This window comes from Phascolarctos cinereus, unplaced genomic scaffold (assembly GCF_003287225.1).
Source record: "Phascolarctos cinereus isolate Bilbo 61053 unplaced genomic scaffold, phaCin_HiC Scaffold_3;HRSCAF=262, whole genome shotgun sequence".
In the NCBI taxonomy this organism is placed as follows: Eukaryota; Metazoa; Chordata; class Mammalia; order Diprotodontia; family Phascolarctidae; genus Phascolarctos; species Phascolarctos cinereus.
In genome coordinates this window covers 250,373,567-250,378,858 of record NW_027555736.1, presented here as the reverse complement: position 1 = coordinate 250,378,858, position 5,292 = coordinate 250,373,567, and positions in this window count along the sequence as shown.

Here is a 5,292-nt window from a genome sequence, read left to right as displayed (position 1 = left end):
CATTATTATCCCTATTTTGCAGTTGAGGAAACTGAGGCAAAGGGATTAAGTGACTTACCCAGGGTCACATAGCTAGTAAGTGTTCCAGTCTGGGTTTGAACTCGGGTCTTTCTGATTCCAGGCCCGGCCCTCTATCCACTGCTGCACCATTAGCTGCCTCTCATCTGAGTGGTTAGATAACGTGATTTTTTAAAGTCCCTTTTTTAAAAGTCTCAGATAAAGTCTCAGATAAAGATATTTTTAAGTCCCTTCAGCTCTAAACTTCTATGAGTATCTTAGAAAGCAAAAGTCCCAGGGCTAAATTTAAATTTCCTTTCCTGTGCCTAATGAAGAGAGGTAACAGAGCCAGTAGGGTCTCTATTTTGAAAACTTCACTGGAATCTAAAACGGGGTTGCAGTTGACATACAGGATTCCTAATGTCAGCTGACTGCCATGAAGCCAGTGAGAATGTCTGCATCTTCATTCTGCCCCAGCCACACACAGGAATGGTTATGTCCCCAGTCTGCTGATCTACTATACATACCTCTGAAATTCCTCTCCCCGATCCTAACCTACAATCCTATCTTTCCCTGTGTTTTATCCCTCTTTTCCGTCCAGTCCTCTACCCTGGCCAGAGTTCCCAGACCACCCCTCTTGGTTAACCAGTTGAGGTTTTTACATTGTCTTCTGCCTCCTTGTCCCGTGGAGGAAGTCTCACCACCGTGCTGACCGGGACCCACCGCCCAGTTATGTTCTACAAGCTCTTGTGGGCTCTCACTGCTGCTCCTCAGGCCTTTTGCTGTTTTGTGACTGAAATGTATTTCATTCCTTTCAGTGGGCAAGTCACTCTAAGCCTCTTTACTTATTCTCCTCCACCGCCTTTCAAGCAGCAGAAGATCTTGCCTTATAACTCTCTGACAAATTCCAGGCCATCCCTTTTGAACTCCCTCTTCTCCCTAATACTGTCCTTTAAACCTCCATGTAATCCCCCACTGTCTTTCAGGCTCAGAGAAATAGGGGGCCTTTCCCTTTGTAAACAACTGATCCCATCCTCTCCTATTTCTTCTATGAGGTTGGCTCTTCTATCATCCCCTTTCTTTTTCCCAATTTTCAATCCCAATTTTCAATTTCATTATCACATTCCCTTCTGTTTATTGAGGCAGCTGGGTGGATAGAATACTCTACTTGGAGAGAGAAATACTTGAGTTCAAATCCTGTCTCAGACACTTCTTAGCTGTGTGATCATGGACAAGTTACTACATTGCTTTTAGCCTCAGTTTCCTCATCTATAGAATGGGAATAATGCTAGCATTTCCCTCACATGGTTGTTGTGAGACTCAAATGAGATAATAGAAATAAACAACTGTATAAATCTTACAGCTTTATATAAATGTTAGCTGTTATTATTTATTATTATTATTATTATTATTATTATTATTATTATTATAAACATACCCAGATTTCTTCCAACTCTAAACAAATTTCATTTGATCCTACTTCCCTGATGATTCACTTTAGTTTCACCTGCTCCTTCCATTAGGCCTTCTGGAAAGCCTATTCCATCATGGACAAACTTCTTGAAGTCCCTCTCTTCATCTTTCCATCCTTTGGTACTCATTGAAACCTGCCTTCCCTCCCCCACCTCAGGAAACTGCAGCCCTGTCCAACCTTTCCAGTACTGATTGAAATTTTTCTCTGATACCCCGTGACTCACTGATTATAATCCTCCAAATTCATCACTCACTCTAGATCTTGGTAGCCATTTTCCACTGACCCTCGGGGCCCCCTCCCTGCCTCCCTGGGCCATTCTCCCTCTTTCCTCATTGACTTCAGATCCTGGCTCACAGTTGCTCTTTCTGCCCCACCTCCTGCCCTCATCATAAGGGACTTCAACACACATCTTGATGTTTCCTCAAATACCCTCACTTTGTAGGTCTGCTGCTGATCTCATTTTCTATTCCACCCCAGCTACACAGAGGGATGGTCATAACCTTGATCTTGCCCTCACCCATAAGTGTCCCATTTCCATATCTATGAATTCAGAAATTCCTTTAACCAATCATAATCATTTATCATTCCATCTTTCTCTTTGCCTTAAGACTCTTAACTTTTTTCATCATCCTCAACATGACCTCTAGTCCCTGTACCCCTTAGTTCTTTCCCTGGCCATCACTCAAGTCCTGTCTATACTTTGTGATCTTTACCCCTTGGTGACCCAGTTCAGCTCTACCCTGTCTATCCTTTGCCTCTTATCTGGTCATACCTTGCCAAATTCCAACATGAAATTACCACCATCATCTGCTTCCTTCGTTCCAACTCATGTACTATTGAACAAAATAGGAATAGAGGCTAGACTCGTGATTTAATTGATATTGGGAACTCCCTGGTGAAGAAAGTCCTACTAGCAATGTACCGGCACCTTCTCTATAATTTATGGTTTTTGAGAATTACCAATAGCAGGGGTTGGCAAACTACTGCCTGAGGACCAAATCTATCTCATACCTGTCTTTGTATGAACTAAGTATGGCTTTTACATTTTTAAATACAATAAAACTTCATGTAAAAGGAAAAAAAAAACATTCTTAGCTCTCAGCATTACAAAAGGTGGCACAGTGGACAGAGTGCTGGGCTTGGAGTCAGGAAGACTCATCTTACTGAGTTCAAATCTGGCCTCAGACATTTACTAGCTGAGTGACCCTGGGCAAGTCACTTAAATACTGTTTGCAATTAGGTATTAAGAAAGATGAAGACATTTATTTAAAAGATGGAGGCAAACATGCTCTGGTGGCCTGGAAACTCACCTGATTTTAAATCTTCTTGACCACCTCGCTGCCCCTCACCTACTATGTTTCAGAAAAGAGGTGGGGAGCCTGCGGCCTCGAGGCCACCTGCAGCCACAAGCTTGGCCCTTTGAATGAATCCAAAGTTCACAGAACACATTTCCTTAATAAAAGGATTTGTTTTATAAAAGTTGGCCTCAGTCAAAAGGGTACACCCAAGGACCTAGAAGGCCTCGTGTAGCCTCAAGGCCACTCCTCTTCCAGATATTGAGCTAAGTGCTGGAGATGAAAAGAAAGGGAAAACAAAGAAAAAACAATCCCTCTTGCAAGGAGCTCATAATCTAATGGGAGAGACAACATGCAAACAACCATGTACATACAAGAAAACAAGAATAAATTGGAGATCCTCAATAGCGGGAAGGCACTAGCATTAAGGTAGTAGAAGGTGGGATTTTAGCTGGAACTTGAAGGAAGCCAGGAAGCAGAGATGAGGAGGGAGAGAATTCAAGCCAGTGAAAATGCCTGAATTGGGAGATGGCTTGTATGGTTCCATGAACAGCAAAAGAAACCAGTGTCACTGGAGCTCAGAGTACGAAGCCTTGAGGGATACCAGAGGTTAGGGAAATGAGAAACATGATGGCGCAGCAAATAATGCTAAGAAGGAGCAGTCCGGCAATTAAGGAGACCAGGAGAGAGGAGATTCATGGTAGCAAGGGAGGTGAGACTATCCAGGAGAAGAGGTTTAAGTGTGTCAAAAGCTCCAAGGAAGGTCAAAGAGAAGGAGAGCTGAGAACAGACCAGTTGAGCAGCAAGTGTATGAACCAGATAGCAAGAGGTAAAGAATAAAGAATTAAATTATCAAGAGGGAACTCCCAGAGGGAAAGAAAGTGTATGATCAAGGGCACAAGTCTGGGGGCTGGCTTCTTCAAGAAGAAGGATTACTTCTTCCTTACAGACTGGAACGAAGGAGGGGAGGAGCAAAGGAATTCTGAGGTGTAGGATAGGAGAGAAAGAAGAAACTCATGGGGCCTGGCCTTGATTTTCTCAGTAGAGTAGGAGGTGAGATCATTTGCTGTTAGAAGGGAAATGTGGGTTTGTTGAGAGTTTGAGGTAATGGAGAGTTAAGAACAATAGATAGAGATACTATGATAGTCAGAGATAGCTCAAGAGTAGGAGCAGAGGAAGTAGGTTGTAGGGATAACCAGGGACCCAGGATTTTACAGGGCATGAATGGCAGAAATGGAATCGACCATCAAGTAGTTATTAATATTAAGTACGTACTGTGTGTCAGATACTATGCTAGGTGTTGGAGATGCAAATACAAAGAATGGAACAAATCCTATGAGCTTACGTTCTATTCTAATAGTAAATACATATAAAATATATACAGCACAAATACAAAGTGAATACATACAAATATATATGCGGTAGTTCAGAAAGGAGGCTACTAGCAGTTGGGGGAATCAGGACAGGCTTCATTGTGCCTGAGCTCCATCTCAAAGGAAAGGTAGGATTCAATGAGGTTGATGTAAAGATGGAGTTCATTCCAGGTGTGGGGGACAACCGGTAGAAAGACAAAGAGATGGAAGGTGGAGTATGTTGTGTGAGGAACTAGGAGACTCAAGTTTGGCTGGGTTATAGAGTGTTGGGTTGGGAGTAAGGCCCAATGAGGCTAAGGAGATAGGTTAGGGCCAGGATGTATAGAGCTTTAAAAGCTAAAAAGAGGATTTGGTATTTTACCCTGGAGGCAACAGAAAATGGCTAGACTTAGGGAGTTATATAGTCAGATCTGCCCTTAAGGAAAATTACATTAGTAGTGGTATGTAGGATTGACTGGAGTGGTAAGAGACTTGAGTCAGCGAGACTAATTAGGAAGCTTTTGCAATAATATAGGAGAGGTGATGAAGGCCTGAGCTAAGATTGTAGCTAAAGGTCAAGGGAGTATTGGACAAAATGTGAGGGGTCTTATTAGCTCCAGATAGTAGTAAGCATGGTGCTGTCTATGTCACTGTATGGGTGTTGTTTTTGCTCCCGAAGACTACCTAACTCCTCTCTTCAAGGCTAGGAAATGTCCATCTCAGGATCACTGTTTGCTCACCTGTACTCAAAAAAAGAGACACAAAGCAGAAGAGGCAGTAGTCTCAAGCTTTTCTAAAACAGTACATGTGCTCCAGCTGTCACATTTGAACATTTTTCATTTCTGCTGACATTGGGCAGGGGACCCAGGTCCAAGCTGGAGCCCCTCGCCCACCTTTCAGCGGATGTTCCAGTAAGAAAAAAGTTAAAATTCGCTGTTTCAGAATGAAAGTAGAAGCTGTCTCTCCTTTTAAATTGACAAAGCCCCTTGCCCCTACCATTTCCTCAGTTGCAATGCTTCTGGCACGTTTTTTTCTGTATCCATAACTCTAGAAAGATCTCTAGGATTCTGGGAAGACTCAAGCACTGTCCATCTAAATTGTCCCTCTAGTGCCTTACATCAAAGAGTCTCAAGAAAATTCATATGGTATAACCATCAATGGCTCCCCAAATGCC